Here is a 16,189-nt window from a genome sequence, read left to right on the forward strand (position 1 = left end):
AATGGTTGTAGTCTCACATAATTGCAGATGAATGGGCAGAAGTTTCATCCCAAAGATTTCATTTCTGTGCTATATCCCTCTGCTTACACCAGTATATTTCTATGCAATACAACCTGGCACAAATTCTCAGGACAGGGGCATAGCAGCAAGCCTCCCACACAAACAGATTCTAGTCCAGTCCTAGCAAAGCTTTCCTCATCTTCATAAGACAAACCTCACAGTCCATAGTCCTTACTGCAATCAATTCTTTCAACTCTGACAAGAATAGTCCATGAAGCTGATAGCACTGCAAGACATCTCTAAGACCAAAGTTTCAAAACCTTCCACATTCCTCTTGAAAATCGGCTACAAAAGGCCAGTGCCACACAGGTGTCTAGCAGCAACCCCACTCTCAGTATCAACATTACCATTTCACTCAAGTTTGCATTGCTGGCCGAAATCACCCTACCAAGAGCAACTTGAAGCTCCATGATGTAGGGGAAATAGCATGAACAGAGGGTTGATATCACCCCCTGGCCAACATAAGGTGGACAATGGCAATAGGAGAATGTGCCCAAAAAATGGCAAGGGGAAACTGGCTATAATACCTATAAGCCTGCCCCCAACAATACACTGCCTCCAAGGGACATCAATTCCCAAATCTCCATCAGTTGTAAACCTAGCATTCAGAACACCTAAATTTATGAGGAACACCTGAATCAAACCACCACACCATATCACACAATTCACTGCTATGAGGTATTTGTTCTAAGCCTTCAATTCCATTACATGTACATTTCTGATGCTCTCTAACTAAACTGCTTGCTTTTTACTGCATTGATTATGAATATATCAACAGGACGTTTCCATACGCCTTTGGGTTTTGACTAAATTTAAGGCAATATTTGGTCTTGGCTTATGTGATTTTCGTTTGCCTCATCCAATCCTGCTCAGTTATAATTAATAATTCCAATGCCAAGCTGCTCTCAGATCTGTCATAATCTTGCTTGTATTTTCTTTTACTGTTCACACTGCTACTCACAGAGACTGTTTCAAATGATATATTATGTCTAGTTAAGACTTTTTTGCAGAAAGGACCAAATATGTACTTCATTTGGCTCCATAAAGTGTGTACCATATTTTAGAATAGAGGCAAGTTACTTGGGTGCACTCCATCACCCCAAATTCTTAATATGGATAAAATCAGATGAAGTTGACTAGAGGTACAATGGACTTTTGTCTTATCTTGACTGCATCCTGCATGAATTCTATAGCAGTATTGCAGATGCCTGCAAATACAATCTCCCTTATGTTATAGGCAGAGAACAGATGTCTATCAACAAAACATCTACAATCTGCTCCTGATGCTGGTAGCTACATGTGGATACACATTCAGAAAGTGACAAGAGAAAGCATCTCCAAGATTGGGAGAGATCTTTAGGTACTAGTGTTTCCAAGAAAACATTAAAATCCCCTATTCTAAGTGCTTAATTTCAATCATTTCTTTGAATCACAAATTCACCTTCAATACACTTATATACAATATTTTCAGACTTATAGGCTAAAATGGAAGCACCTTCACTTAATGCTGTACAATTATATGTGATGCGGATGCAGGAGCTAAAAAGCATGGAAAAAGCCATCAAAAGAGAAGTCTTCCTTGTGCATTGTTCCCTTACTGAGTGTTGCTACAGCTCCCACACTTCATCAGGGAACAATTGGCCAGGGCTTAGCTGACTGCTTGGTAAAGCATCATGAGTATAACACACTCAACTAAATCATGTTGAAGTGTGTTTGCCCATATCTTATCTCCTTCTTCAGAACATTCCACCAATCACTTGTTCCACTCAGATTTCAGCCTCCCCCTCTATTGACCTTCTGATTAATTCACTCACTGCTGAACCCTCCACATCTATGCTGTTCTCACAGGGACTGCTTACTGATTAATTCACTCACTGATGACCACTCCATGTCCATGCTGTGCTCACAGGACTCATCATGTCCTTTTCCTCCACCCCCATGTCAAGACGTCTTCATCACCCACATATTTCATGACCTTTTCCATATCCTTTAGAGCCAGGTTAAAAAAAAAAAATTCCCATCTCCCCTTACTTCTTATAGCATGCAACCCCTGTTAAGTAGTCAAAATTTATCATTAGATATAGTTCTTGTTCTACAACCAACCAACCAAGAGCAAAGATGGAAGAGCTGATCTTCATTTGTCAGGCTGCCTGCCTTACTCAGATGGGCTCATATTGAATGCCTCAGGCCACATTTTGGATGAGAAAAGGTCAAGACTTTCCATCTGTCATTTTCATGAAGTTGTCTACTCCTCCAGCCTGTAGACTGGACTTCAGATTTAATTTTTGTTTGTTTGTTTGTTTGTTTGTTTGTTTTTATTTTTATTCATGGTCTAAGGCATAATTATATCCCGTGGTGGAGAATTGAGGATAGTTGTTGGCTATCAAATTACCTTCATTCTTGACTCATGTAGCACTACTTGCTGACTTCTTCCTTACTGTACAGCACTCAATGCCAGGCAACCCTTACTCTGTGCAGAGTCCAAATCCCCAAGCAATTCAAAGGACAGTAGGGCAAATTTTAGTTAGTTAGTAATTAGTGAATCAATATGAAATCTTGATAGCAGATATAATAACTTTGGACCAGAAACCGAGTCAGAAATGTGCTGAAAATGTTTTATTTCAAATAAAAGCAGTAACTAAGTTTGACAGATCCAGAAGTTAGCTAAGGGAGCAAACAAGTTAGTTTTATGTTTACTCAGAGAAATATGAAATAATATAAAACTCAACTACACAAGTACATTGGCATTATTGTTGCATAGTTTCAAGTTAGGGAGTTATAGGTCATGGCTGAAAGTTGTATCAGATCATGGAAGTTGTTGTATGGGAAATTTTAATAAGGCAGCTTTTCCAATTGAAGTTCTGTGAACATGAACTGCACATGGAGTTGTGAGACCTGGTAAAAGCTGTGGGAATGAATTTTTTTTTTTAAATTTATGTATCCAACTCTGTTCTTTCTATAATAAAAAAAGGACTTCCAGAAACTAACATGATTGTGAGACAGTTATTCAGGTTCAGCCATCTTACCACCTCTTTCTTTTTTTTTTCTTTTTTTTTTAGTATGAAAAGGTTTATTTCAGCTTCCAGTTCCATGTTATAGTCCATCGTGGTGGGGAAGATGTGGCAAGGTAGCTGGTTACATTCACTCCACAGTGAGAAAGTAGAGAATGGTGTATACTGCTTAGCCAGCTCTCTCCTTTCTTCTTGGTCAACAAACGCCCAAGCTAGCTTTCCATATGTTTCAGTTTTGTTTGTTTTAGATCATCATGCCCTTTCTAATACCCTCAGTGTCCTTTGTGGACTGGAGCAACTTCAAATAACTTTGCAAACCTCTCAAGTTCTTCTGTTTGGTAAAAGTGGTCAGAAAACTGAATTGGCCTGGTATTGCAGTTTAATATGTTGCAACTACACAGTTCTGTCACTTAAAAGTGCCTTATTGCTGTATCTGAAAGTAACATCCCAGAGACCCTTTCCTTGAGGTTGGTTTTATCATCTCTTTCTCTCAGTAAAAGAAACTAAGGCTCTGAGATAATGTATGGTGTTGGCCATGCCACATGACTGAGGGGGCAGAGTTGCTATTTTAGCTAAACTCAAGGATCCTACTTTTTACTACATAGAAAGGGCTGCTAAAGTAGGGATTGTGAATCATGGCCTCTGGTAACTATGCCAGTAAGAAGTCTCCCAGAGTCACTGCAATCCCATAAGAGTAGCATCCCTTTTTTCTCCTGGTTGTGTCAGGCTGTTTTGGGAGCTTGGGTAACCTCCAAGCCTCTGATGACTGGTAATTCTTTGTTCTGTTGTAATAAACCCTCATAACCAGCCAATTGAATTTCATAAGATTAAATCAGATCCAAACAAATAGAGGTGATGGGTGTGTGTCACAGTGCTGAGTGAAAGCTGGAAAAGGATAGGTTCATGGAGAAAAGAAAAGTGCATTTCCTTCTTAAAGGAAGCCCCAACTGGATATCTGACTCACTCGGCCTTCAGTATCTGTTGTGGTTTGGTTCTATGAATTGCTGCTTATTTTGAAGTGCACAGATATTCAAGTCAACTTGCATAACATGTTTGTGTATAGAACCAATGTGAGCCTGGTTTGAATCTTCATCAGATGTAAAAAAGTGATTATAATCAGATGTAAAAGGTGATTATAATGCTCTCTTAAGGGAATGAAGACAAGCTAAACACATTCTTCATGTGTTTATCATCAACATGTTTCTTTAAAAATATTATTTTATCCACAGTGGATTAAATCTGTGGTTATAGAAACTATGGGGAGAGAAGGCTGTTTGTACAAGGGAAAACATTTCTCAAGAGAAGACTGATAGCACTTTGACACACATTTCTTAAGGATTTATATCTCCACCAAAATGTAAGCAGTGAAGACAAAAAGAAATGAAGAAACTTGTATTGCATAGCCATCTCAGGATCAGTGATCATTTGTGAAGGAACTTTCTCCACTCAGTCAGTATGTCAATGCTTCGGAGAGGAGCTCTCTGATGCAGCTGCCTTATCCTGGTGAAGTATTGAAGCAAGAGAGAAAATTCAGGGACAGCTTCATAGTGAAACCCATGATATGGCATAAAGAGGGCACTGAGCTGTGCAATCAATAGTGATTATTGGAGAAGGATGGGAAGAGTGGAGCGGTGGCATGTTGGAGAAGGCAGGGGATCTTGCACTGTCTGCTTGAGGATGATGCCCCACTGTCTGAGTTCGAAGCTTTCTCATCCAAACAGCACAATCAACAGAAATGAAATTCTTACTCTCACACTCAAGCTGTCTTTTATTTGGGATAGTGAGAAAGTGTAGAGGTTTCTGTTCCCAATTATATTCTTTTATGTTTGCACTAGCGTGTCCTCTGGAAAATGATGACATAAAATAGAAAAAGAAAATGATTTAGGGTTTAAATTCTGACCATCTAATAATCCCAAAATGGAAGTGTATACTTCTTTTCTTCTTTCTTCTTCTTTTTTTTTTTTTGTTTTATTTGGAAGGATTGAGAGAGAGAGAGAGGGAGAGAGAGAGAGAGAATGGGTGCACCAAGGGCTCTAACTACTGCAAACAAACTCCCATTGCATACTCCACTTTGTGTATCTGGCCTAACATAGGTACTGGGACACAGAACCAGGGTCATTAGGCTTTGCAGGCAAGTTCCTTAACCACTGATCCATTTCTATATCCCACAATCCTATAATTCTTTTTCTTAAAGAACTTAATATTTTTAGAGTTTTTGTATAACTTTTTAAAATTTCTTTTATTAATTAGTCTTGTATTCAGCAAATACAGTCAATCTGGTACCATTATTGGGCTCATCCGTGACCTACCCCCTCCCCTTGGCCCCTCCTTGTTGAGGTATATGGGTCATGCATTGCGCAGTTAGCCCACAGTTATGGGTAAGATAAATGTCTCTGCATATCATGACCCAACATGTGGCTCTGACATTCTTTCCAACCCCTCTTCTGAAAATTTCCCTGAGCCATGTTGGGTTCATTTTTGGTCTGCTTCAGTGATGACGTGTTGGAGGCCTCTGAGGCTCTGGCTCTCTGATTTGGTAGGAGTTGATTTTTCTCTCTGTTGATCTCCTTCACCCTTGTGCTGGTACCTGGTTCACCAAGAAACAGCAGCCTTGCTTGTTTTGCCAATTTTTCTTAGTTTCAGCCAGGACCCTTTTGAGGTATGATGGGGTGGCTCTCTCCTTAGGATCTACATCTATCTGAAAAAGAGAAACAGTTTCTCCAATGGAGAGTAAGTTAGCACCAGGACAAATGAGATAACCCTTTTTTTTTTTTTTTTTTTTAGAGAGAATTTAATAGATGTAGGCCCTCTTGTGGCCCATGATTAATGGTAGCTTGATAATGGAGAGCAGGCTTATGTTTGCATATTGTTCTGACTTGTTTCCCAGCTCCAGCTATGAGTCCTGAGGGGATCAGTTAGCCAAATCAAGAGCAGTTGGTTCCTTACCATGGTTGTATGCCACTATTGCACTTGTGTGGGCATCAAGACAGGTTATTTGCTGCTAAGTAGGTTAGACCACGAGTTGCTTGGACATATATTGGTCATTTTCTCCTAGTTGCCTATGTAGCACCTAGCACTAGATGTGCTGACTATCTGGGGACTGACTCTCTGGAATCTTAGAGCTTCAAGCTCCTGCTTAGCTTTTGATTCCCCTTCTCTGTTACCCAGAGATCATTAACCAAATGTTACAGAAGGCATTAATGAATGAATAGTGAATGACTTCTATCTAAAATTGATGACATTTTTACCTCTGTTTTTAGTATGTTCATGGATGGCTGTTTTAGGATTAACTGATGTTAACTACATGGTTGCCCATCTTCCTTCTCCATGTTACAATAATAAATATTTGCTATATTTGACATACATTTTTGTTAGAAATTAATTTTCTCCTTGATTTCACAAGTTCTTTGTCTTTCTGTGCCTAAATTACTTCAAATTGCACCAAAGGAGAAATGAATGTGTATGTATCCAGAGTTTCTGTGCTGATTTGTCCACTCATGGCCATTTATGTTGGTCTCATGCAAGTTACCTGATGTTCATTTGCTTCATGGAGCCATTCTTCAGTGAATTCATATGTCAAAACAGCATGTTGTACACGATCAATATGTAAACGTTTGTCAGTTAAAACTGGGTCAAATTTGAAAAAAAACATAATTATTCATTTAACTTTTTTCTGATTTTTAAAAATTTATTTATTAGAGACAGAGAGAAGGAGAGATAGACAGACAGAGAGAGAGAATAGGCATACCAGGGTCTCTAGCCACTGCAAATGAACTCCAGATGCATATGCCTGCCACAATGTTCATCTGGCTTACATGGGACCTGTGGAATCCAACCTGGGTCCTTAGGTTTCACAGGCATGTGCCTTAAGCACTAAGCAATCTCTCCAAGTAGAGAGAGAAAGAGAGAGAAGACAGAGACAGTGAGAATGGGCACACCAGGGCCTCTAGCCACTGCAAAAAAACTCCCGACATATGTGCCACTTGCGCATTTGGTTTGTGTGTGTACTGGGGAATCCAGTCTGGGTCCTTAGGCTTTGCAGGTAAGAGCCTTAGCCACTAAGCAACCCCTCCAGCCTCTGGGTCAACTTTTAACAAATTGTTACAAATTATTACCCTGCCAAAAATTACGTTTTTTTTCTACATGTGCCTTTAATAGACTTTTTTTTTTTTTCCTTTTACATCCGTGTATAATCCAGTACCCAGCACTTTCCCTTGATAAGGGTCTTTCACCCCCCTTTCCATGAGAGTCAATATTATGAAGTGAAATTATCCAAAGGCTTTGGCATTTGGTTCTTTCCTCATCTAGATCACAACCTTGTTTATCAGACCTTTTCCTCAAAACACCTGGGATCTTCAGGCTGGGTGCAGTTAAAGTGTCTCATAACTGTTTACATTCTGAGAAGTACTGACCCTTGAAAGAAAAGACCATACCATTCCAGGATATAGTAACACTGTCTTGTTTATTTCAAAAATTATTATTCTATAATATCTATCATTCTATCTATCTATCCTCTGTCTATCTATCATCTACCTATGGCTCTGAATCTACCAGATATTCTACATTTTACTTAGGTTTAGAATTGCCTGTCTCATAAACAGGCAGGAATTTAGAAGGGATTATCTGGCTGGTGACACAAAAAATCTTCAAAATCTCATGTACACCTAGAAACGTAACCAATCCAGCTGCTTTTGTTTGAGAAAACTATCTCTAGCACATGATAGGAGTTTGTGTATTGCTGTTCAGTGAGGGAAAGTGAGTAAATGGATGTGTGGGCTGGCTTCCTTTCTTCTTGCCCTGTTTTTCCTATCTAAATTTGGTCTCTTCATGCTAGCTATTGTTTATTGTCTTTCTTTTTGTTGTTTGTTTGTTGGTGCTAGAGACTGGATCTAGAGCTTACATATTCTAGACAACCTTCTACCACTACTATCATCTCCAACCCTGCCTCCCATTGTAGTCACTGAATTGTCTCTTGGTGTATAGATACCAGAGTAACTGCACACTGGGTAGTTTGTAACGTTATTCCCATGACTGAACATGGAAACTTTCAAGACAGATTGTTTTGTGATAGAGAAAAGAGAGAGGCACTGCAAACCCAACAGAAGAAAAAAATATTTTAAAAAACAGAATTAAAATAAATGTATAAGTAGGGATTGAAAATGCAAAGCCAAATGTCCAAAACATTCTTAGAAAATACTAAATGGACCACAATAATGTTTTGTCAAGGATAAGATTAACAGGTGTATTTAGAAATTATTATACGATGCTCTACCATCCACTACAGAGAAAATACTCAATATGAACAGCTGGTAACCCATGTCAGTAAAGAAAACCTTTACTTATGTCTGCCAAAAAACAAAGATGTGGGCTGAACCTTCTATCCCAATACACTATCTGTCAAGCTCCTCAAAGACCTATGAACAAATTATCAGTGACATCTCATCATTTGTTCAGTTGCAAAACTGTATAACAAATAGAACTCAAAGTCAATTCAACGTGAAAATTTTTCATTTATACAGAACAGCATACAACATTTAGGTTTAGACTCTCTTTGTATAACAAAATATTATAATTTTACTTAAAAATCCAGTGACATTTTGGCCTCTATTTTAATTTGTCTATTTATTACCAAGGCCATGGCATTACTCACCTAATAGTTCCTCCTACTCAGATCCTAATCAGTTAGCTGAGCTCTTTGAATCTTTTGTCTACTTGGCAAGCTTGATTACAGTTGTCACCTCTCATCTACCACATTTTAAATGATGCATAAGGGTAATTATTTTTTCTGACTTTAATGTTAAGAGCTTTTTATTGAAAAGGAAATATATATTTGTTATAACACATTCAAAGATTTCAGGCACATTTGAATAAGAAATAGAAGTTTTACCTTGCTTTCCCTTTTAATCCTCTTACATCTTTATTTCCTACATGCAGACTCATAATTCTTCAGGGCATATTTAAGTAATAGGAGTTTTCTACACATGACCCATATGAACTATGTGTTTGTTCAGTGATTATTAAATGTCAGATAGAATTAAATGTATTCTTCTGCAACTTGCTTTTGTTCAGGTACAATTATCTTGAAGGTGTTTTCATTGGCTTTATTAAATGTAAACATGAAAATTAGTGCACCTGGTCCATTTTAATGACTGCCTTGTTTTCTATGGTCTAATTAGATCAATTCCTATTTTTCCATTTCCTTTATGACAAGCAATAGTTTTGTGATTGATTTGTTTATACATATGACATCAAAACAAAAGGAAGAAATTACATTGGGGAGGAATTTAGAGAAAGAAAGGGAGAAGGCAGAAGAGATAGGACTAAAAAATGTATTTGAAAATTCTATCAATTAAAATAAATTTGAATTCTGATTTACACTTCTGCATTTCATATTATCATAATGACTCAATCCAAGTTTAGAATTCTTAAACAATGTGCCTTCTGATTAGGATAGTTTGGTTTAATTTGCTGAAAGGACATTGGTTCCTATGCACATCTCAACAAAATAAGTTCATAATAGGCTTTGCACTTCATGGGGAATCGTCCCTTTCCCTGAGGAAGTAGCATTACAATGATCAGGGGGTAGTGGAGACTCATTGCAGTCAGATGCAGCTGCACAAAAAAATAATTCCTTGCAACCTATTGTTGCTCTGAATTTTCTGAATCCTTGTACACCTGTTGCTACAGGAACAGCTCTGACAGGTACAGTCCACTCCTCCTCAGTTCCATCTGTCATAGATATATTCTGTTTCCAAAGCTCATGGAAATGCACATGACTAACTTCAAATAATCCCAGTATCCCTGCTTATCTCCTTTGTACCTCTACCTTATAGATAATGTTTGTGAAAATGTCATGAGCTAATTGTGTAACACTTAAAACACATAGTTGTAGTTTTTTTTTTGCTTTCTGTAGCATTGACCTCTTCTGGATGTGCAATGTAATAAATCTCTAAGTGATATTTTATAATGGAATGAAATGATCAAATGACAGATGTGGAAAGTATTAACTTTAAAATCTGAATCATTTAGATTCTTAGAGATGCAGATCCTGATTCTATACCAAAGATAAAGAAAGTGAGGGTTACTATTTCTGGGGAGGGGGCAGGTTGGCTATGTTTGCAATAAACTATGTATCTAGCAGACAGGGCAGCTATTTCTGGAAAAGTATGCCAGCATTTTATAATGATTTTCCTCTCACAATGTTAAGTAAGTTTCCAATTCTGAAAATGTATGCCATCATTTTATTGTTTTATTTTGACAATTTTAAATAATCTATAGGAAGCAACATTGCCATTCAACTACTAAGCTAATATTGAAGAGAGATTATATACATACATGTAATAAAAGGGGTAACACAGAAGACATATGTGATAACCTACCACAACAATCAAAGTTCCTTTAACCATCAAATGCTATGTAGAATAAAGATACACAACTGAGGATCCACAGCCCCAAGGGTTAATGGTAAGAAAGTGTCCTACCATAGATGGATTGGCTGACTGAAACTAAATCAATACTATCATGAGTATGTAACTCAGGAGTCTTTGACCTGCTGCAACTCCTACTGAGGTGTCACAGGTCCACTCGCAGGGAGTGCAACCTGGAAAATGATTGTGAATTAGCAAAATGAAACTTAATCAACTGAGTTGTATCATGTGTGGAGACAGACTTTGTGAACAGAATGGGAATGGTGAATTCATGACCTTTTGAGGACAGCCTAAGGACTCTGGGCCTAGAGCTCTAAATTCAGTACTGTCCAATGAAAGTTGAGAACACATGGACATATCCACTTCTATCCAGGAGGATATGCTCCCTGGAGGCTGAGCATAGGAAAATATGGTTCTCACAGACAAATATTTGGGTATTTATACTTAGATTAATATTCTAGCTGCTCCATTTCATATCATATACCCTGAAAAATTTCTCCTTGTAACTCAATTTCTTCTCCTGTACAATTATTATAACATCATCACCAGGTTGCTTGCTGGATTATATGGGATTGCTCCAATGACCAGAGAAAAGAAGCTGCTCCCATATTAATATCCAGGGATATGAACTGCTTAACTGAACCCTGAAACTATCATTATAATCTCACTTATAGCTGCAATCTCTAGCCATTACGTGTGATGTACAAATCATTGACTTTTAGAAAGAGCTCCTTTCTGTAGAAGGCATCTGTGGTTTTAACAAGTGTTTGATTGTGTACTATGCTGCATTAAATAATCTGGACTTTAACTTTGCCTTTAATGGAGATAAAGCAAAAAAAAAAATGTTATGTTCATATTTTTTCAGATAAGGATGAGAGGAATAAAGAGAGAGGAGAGGCAGGAAGCAGTGTAGCTAGCCACACTAGTCATCCAAAAGGCTTAAACACATACTGAGATATTTCAGATGAGATTGAGGCCAATCGGATGTGGATAAATCAACAGAATGTACAAACATAAGGAGACAATGTCAGTAAATAAGGGAAGGAGTAAGAGAGACAGAAGTGAAGACTCACATTTGTAAAGTCATCACTGGATCTACAGGGTGAGTTGGTCACAGAGGATACAATCAACACTGACAGCAGGAAAAGCTGTCCAATGGGGGAAATGGTCAGTGGAGAGTATGTGCTGACACACAAAATATATTTAGTAAGCAGTTAAATAGACATGTGTTCATAGGCAGTGTGTATGCATGTACACGTATACATACCAGGAACGAAGGTGATACAAATGGTGCAACAATGTGACGAGAGGTAGTCGTTATCGACTGACGTGCTATTCCAAGGATACTACCAAGCTCATGGCAACAAATTCCATTGGAGTGAAAGGGAGAAATGTTTATTGTGTAGACTAAAGAGGAAATGGGAGCATATATGAAAGGCAGGATGCAAATAGCATCTAAAACAGTTTAAATATGAATAGAAAAGAAGAAACTTAGTTAGACTCTCAGTGAGCACTGAGGAATCCCAAAGCCTGTATGGAGAAAGAACTGTGAGAGAGCGAGAGAGAAGTAAAGTTTCAAAAGAAGGACAATGCTGAAGGAAAGTAGAAAGCTGGAGAGGATCGTACAAATTTGCCATAGACAAGTGGATTCCTTAAAACAAAAGAATGGTAGAAACTAGTAGTATAAAAGAGTTTACATTTTAGATATCCTTATTATAACATTTAGCTCATTTTCCAATAAGCAAAAGAAAAACTATATGTATGCATTTCGATTCATTAACCAAAAGCAGAAGCCTTTGTGTATAGGAAAATAAGGTTAAATCAGGAAAGAAAGAAGACGGAGAACATATGGGAATATTTTTGGAAGAAACTAGGTTTGAATGTTGTGAATTTGAAGAGTTGAGAAATAGTTGACTTATCTCTGTGGCTGAAGATATGTATATATGCATATGTATGTATGTCTGAATGTATGTCTTTCAAAAGATTATGTTAACCAACATGTATCATATCAGTATGTCATTTGCAAACATCTGCATCTAAGAAATGTTGAGTCACAAGTATGTCATAGAATTAATTCATATTGACTTTTAATCTGTTTTCTTTGCTGAGGACTGATTAGTGTAAAAGGAATTTATTTTTGGTACTACTGATTGTTTCTAGTTTCATACCTGCATCATGTTCAGTAAATGATATTTCCAAAAGTCTTTAGCAACAGTAGGACTTTAATTCATTTTAAACCTATAATGTCCTTAGAACCATTCATTTTTTAAATAGTAATGTGATACTTAGCATTAAATATATTAATCTACAAAGATCTGGCTTTGTTTCCTTAGGTTTAATAGTGAAGAATTCTGTAGTTGCTGCTCTCTTAAGGTACTTATAGAAAAAAAAGAAATATACCACTTTCACTTCTTAAAATTTTCAATTTTGAACATATACATAAAATTAGTTTTCCTCCTCCTAGTGACTTATATTGAATTTCTAAGACGTGGTTGTAGACATGGTTTGGTCAGTGTGGAGCACAGGGGGTGAACATTGTCCAGGATGACACCATCTTTTACCAAAACTAATATTTGAGTTTGATTTTATTGGTAGACCACTAACCCTGTGTTCTATTGTGAGTTTCTTTACACCTAAGTCCTCATGTCTTTCTTATCTGCTAAGTCTTAAGAAGTAAGACAAAAGGGAAGGACCTGCCCAGTAAACAGCTCTTGAGAGACATCAATTTGGCACTTTCATACTTTAGAATTGCATATATACATATGTGTGTGTGTGTGTGTGTGTGTGTGTGTGTGTGTGTGTGTGTGTGTGTATGTATGTATGTATGCCTTTACTCACTTCCCCACACAGCCCACACAGGGAAAACAAGCAACAAGGTTCTCAATCTACTGTGGATAATTCACCCAGAGTTATCAAAGGCTTCAAAAGGAGCTGAGGTTTTGCATTCCTCCTACGATCACTACATTTATCTGCATACATATTGAGTGACTGAAAGAAGGAAAATATGAACAGAATAAAAACCTTATCCCTCTTTGTGGGTTAAGTAACTCAAATGATCCTATTAAGGAAGTTTACATATTTACATTTAAACAAAATTAATTGGTGGAAATTAATGTAGTTTTTTCTTTTCTCACACTATGATCCATGGGAACATAAGGAAGTCAGCAGCCACCACATTGACTCTACTCTGAATTCAGAGAAATCCCAAGATGCAGAAGAGACTACAAGGACAGATTCTTTGCCACAACCTTTCTTCTAAGAACATCTGAGTTTAATGTAGATAGACACCCATGTTCACTTCATTGGTTAATCCCCATGAGCTGGAAGCTCTGTTCAGCCCATTCACACATTCCAATAGTGAGTTTACTCCTTAAAATTTTCTGGTACTTCTTTTTTTCTCTTGGCATGGGAGCAAGTTCAAGGTAGAGTCTTGCTTTATGCAGGCTGACCTATAATTTACTATGTAGTTTCACAGAGGCCTTGAACTCACATAATCATCCTCCCTCTGCCTCCCTAGTGCTGGGGTTAAAGGTGTCACCACCATACTAGACTTACACATTTTTGTTTCAAACAAAGCTGAAACATTCAGTTACTATTGAGTTCTTATTATATCCTAATCAGTATGTTTCCTGTTTAAGATACATTCTTACTATGATTACAGTAATATTCAGTTAGAATAACTACTACCAGTTTCAAGAGCAGGAAACTGAGGCCTGACGTAACCTATTGATGCTTTACATCTGGAATGTGGAGGCATCTGGACTCAACTTTTACCAGTAAGGTCTCAGTGGAAACACTTTCCCAATGGACACAATGATCTCTTCACTGTAGTTTTGAAATGCCTTCTTTTTTTTTTTTTTTTTTTTTTTTTGAAGAGGAAGTAATCCACACAGTGTTGGCCAGTTGTAAGCAGACAGTTCAATCTACAGCTGTAGACTCCTTGCCAATCACCCATAGTTACAACTATCACTTTGTTGTGAAACACACATCAACACCCAGAATCACAATCATCACCCCAGTATCCTACATGTTGTTTGAATCATGCCTGCTACTCATGAATTCATTACATCCAGTGTAATTCTCAATGTGTCCCTAAGGATACAAACAAAAATATGCAGGTTCTTTTGGATGTTTCAGGTACCTACACAGTGAATGCAGGCCTTGCTTGAGTTTTATTCATTTTATCTCATTGGTTTTATGTTCATGGATAACATAGCTGTTTGGTACTAATGGACAGCATGGCCCTCTGCTAGTCTCCCATCTCCCCAACAAAACCCAACACTGAAACTATTTTGTCCTGAACTGATTGCTAACATAAAGCTGCATTCTCTCATTGTCATCATTTTCCAGGCACTATGGACTCTTGTGTGTCTATTCATTTATCTTGTTCTAAATAGCTTTGTAGAGCATCTTGACTTATTATTGGTTTTTACTTTTGGATAAACTATAATCCTCTTAATTTGACTCAATACTATAAAACTGAATATATCTTTTCTCTATTAAGAGGGAGGTATTTTTATAGTTACAGTGCTATTTATTTGGTATCCTGTGAACACAAGGGCTTAATATAGACAGAATGGCATAGTGTGCATGAGAGGCAGAAATAAACATTGATGGACAGAATTCACAGGAAAATGATATAAAGTCAGCTTCCAAAAACATTACAGAGTTCCTTCAGGAGAGAATCTGGATTTGGTCTCCATTCCATTATAGGCACTTGAAATTTGCTTTAAAATCTCAGCTTGCAAATATATTGAAATATAATGAAAAGCCATATTTATTCAGCATATGTGCAATATGCATAGATATGCATCCTAACTTAAACAATGCCATATTCCAGATCACTATAATGGTCTCTAAGTATGATACTCAAAATGCAGATAATTCATCATGTAATCCTTTACATTTCTGATTAATATCCCAGTGGGAGAGGTGAACATTTTATTTTTTGTAACCCAGATTAATTAATAAGTGCTTTTTCCAAATCTCATGAGTCTAGTACTAAATGCTAATATTTAATTTTCCATGTGTGCTCTGCAGCAAAAAAATCTCCTATACATAATTATAACTGTGTGCATAAAGAATAAGTTGTCCTGCCTGAGGCCACAGAATATTTTAGGAACAGAAAAGAGAATTATAGTAAATGCCAACATGTCCATATTTGAGCATTTAACATAGATGCACATGCTCGGTTGCTGCATGATATCATTTCATCATATACACAGTTGATCATATGTACCTGCACTTGAGAATTAAGCTGCATGATGTCATTTAATCATCTGCACAGTGCTCAGATGTACCTGTACTTGAGACCTAAGCATGTTCAATGTCTCAGAATGGAATCATTTATCCAAGATTACATAGATAGTAACAGAAATTTGGGATTTCAGAGCAAGTTGCCCCCCCCCATAAGGCTATATGTCCTTAAAGATGAGATAGATTCTGGATAATGCCTAATAATGTGACTTATTTCCTGTCCTTTCTTCCATGTGAACTTGGACAAGTTATTCCGTATATCTGAGCCTCAGTTTTAGCACTTGTCAATGGGGATGCTACCCAATTAAGAAGAATTGTGTGTGAAAATAATACACCTATCTATAGCATATTTCTGCCTTGAAATAGTTCCACATGCAATTCCAGCTTCTTACTTCCAACTATCATGCTCGGCCAAATGGCACAGTCCTCACCATA

General features: G+C 37.3%; 1 protein-coding gene across 2 annotated transcripts in view; it reads left to right on the forward strand.

Annotated features, from left to right (window-relative positions):
* The window catches only part of Cntnap5 (contactin associated protein family member 5), a 768,721-nt gene that overhangs the window by 619,470 nt on the left and 133,062 nt on the right, over nucleotides 1-16,189 (forward strand). The gene's annotated exons all lie outside the window — the stretch shown is intronic.

The sequence above is a fragment of the Jaculus jaculus genome, chromosome 5 (genome assembly GCF_020740685.1).
Source record: "Jaculus jaculus isolate mJacJac1 chromosome 5, mJacJac1.mat.Y.cur, whole genome shotgun sequence".
Classification (NCBI taxonomy): domain Eukaryota; kingdom Metazoa; phylum Chordata; class Mammalia; order Rodentia; family Dipodidae; genus Jaculus; species Jaculus jaculus.